The following is a 2,011-nucleotide window of genomic DNA, read 5'->3' on the forward strand; positions in this document are numbered from 1 at the left end:
AAGAGCTTTGGGTCAAGGAGGGACATCGTAACTGTGTTCGTGGGGCACCTGGCTGGCTCAGTGGGAGAAGCATGCAACCCTTGATCACGGCGTCGTGAGTTTGAGCCCCAAGTTGGGTGTAGAGATTACTTAAATAAACTAAAAAAAAAAAAAACAAAACAAAAAAACCCCAAAACAACTGTGTTCATAATTGAAGGATTTCCGGAAGACAATTAGACATTCTGTATGAATAGTCAGCACCTGCTGGTATCATGAAGGTAGACTTCAGCTGAACAAGAAATGACTTTCTAAAATATGGGCTACTTAAAGGTGGAATGGGTTGCTTTATGGTGTGGGGGAACTTCTCATTGCTGGAGATGTTAAGAGTTGAGGCAGAAGGACCACTCGTTAGGGACACTGTAGAGGAGATCATTGCATTGACTGGGAAGAGTTCTGCACCCTTCCGATTCTAAGATTCTGTGTATCTTATTCTTATTCTTATGAAGGAATCTGTGCCTCTTATGTATTCTTTGTATCTCTATAAATTTGAATGGCTTTGAGCTTCTGAATTTGGGAATCTGGGGCCAAATAAGAAGAGAGAGGTAATTTAGCCCAGTGGTCAAGAGGGTGGGCTTTGGAGACACACTGCGGGAATTCAAATCCTGGCTCTACCACTTGCTGTCAGGCCTTGGGTAAGTTGCTTAAACCCTCCAAACGTCATTTCTTCCAGTGTAAAATGGTAGTGATAATAGCACCTATGATTCCAAGTGTTCCAGGATTTCGTTTCCTTTGGTGCATGCAGTTTTTGCTCATGCCGCTTGGAAGAATGAAGAGGTAGACCAGATTGAAGAGTGGTGGGCAGCAAAGCCAAGTTTATTGAGTGAGAGAGTACAAAGCTCCCGAAGAGCAAGGGGACCCGAGAGGATTGCCACCGGAGTTTCTAAGTCTGGGTTTTTTTTGCTGGGGGTGGGGGGGGTGGGGGGGCTTGCAGATGGGCTGTTTTAATCTGATTAACTCTCATGCACCTGTCACCCAATCAGGTTTTTGTCACCTGCCTATCATGTGGGAAAGGGTGGCAGGCTCCTTCCAGGGTGGTGTAAAATCCTTGGAAGGGTGGTTTCCTTTTGGGGCGGGGCCCCTTGTCCCTGCCTGCCTTTTAGGGACAATTAAATGAGATAATGTATGCATAAATGGTCTGGTACATAGTGAGTGTTCCGTACACATTAGATTTTATTAATACTAAATAAACACTGAGGTGCCTGGCTGACTCAGTCTGAAGAGCATGTGATTCTTGATCTCTGGTTTGGGAGTTCAAGCCCCACAATGGGCATAGAGCTCACTTTAAAAAAATAATAATAATAAAAGGTTAAAATAGTATGAAGAAAAATACTAACTTAGGTTGACCTACTCTGAGCTTTTTTTTTAAAGATTTTTATTTATTTATTTCACAGACAGATCACAAGTAGGCAGAGAGGCAGGCAGAGAGAGAGAGAGGAGGAAGCAGGCTCCCCGCTGAGCAGAGAGCCCGATGTGGCCCGGATCCCAGGACCCTGGGATCATGACCTGAGCTGAAGGCAGAGGCTTTAACCCACTGAGCCACCCAGGCGCCTGACCTACTCTGAGTTTTAATGGACAAATCACTTCAACCTTGCTTAAGTAGGGCAGTAAGCCAGTTCTCAGTCCCAGGCGAGGACCCTACCTATAATCTGGTAACCAGACCAGAGACCATTTAAGCAGGATTTGAGTGTCTAAGAGGTACCCAGAAAAAGCACTGTTGGTTTTGTGACCTAGCTCGCATTTGTGGTATGGAAGACTGGTGTTTGCTGCGAGGTCACTGAGGAGAAAACAATGCTTATCGTTTGTTGGCCAATCATCTTGTATCTAGTCTCTTGTTACTACTTCAGCTTCTGGAACAGTCTTGCTCACATCCAGTTTTTTTTTCCCTTTAAGATTATTTATTTGAGAGAGAGAGGGAGAGCAGAGCAAGTGAGAATACAAATTGTGGGGAGGGGCAGAGGCAGAGAGAGAAGCA

General features: G+C 44.9%; 1 long non-coding RNA gene across 1 annotated transcript; it reads right to left on the reverse strand.

Annotated features, from left to right (window-relative positions):
* Positions 1-823: 823 nt before the first annotated feature.
* Positions 824-2,011, reverse strand: LOC125091953 (uncharacterized). The gene is made up of 2 exons (XR_007124796.1): positions 1,593-2,011; positions 824-1,383 (listed from the first exon to the last, which is right to left on the reverse strand). It is a non-coding gene; the product is annotated as an uncharacterized LOC125091953 (long non-coding RNA).

The sequence above is a fragment of the Lutra lutra genome, chromosome X (genome assembly GCF_902655055.1).
Source record: "Lutra lutra chromosome X, mLutLut1.2, whole genome shotgun sequence".
Lineage (NCBI taxonomy): Eukaryota > Metazoa > Chordata > Mammalia > Carnivora > Mustelidae > Lutra > Lutra lutra.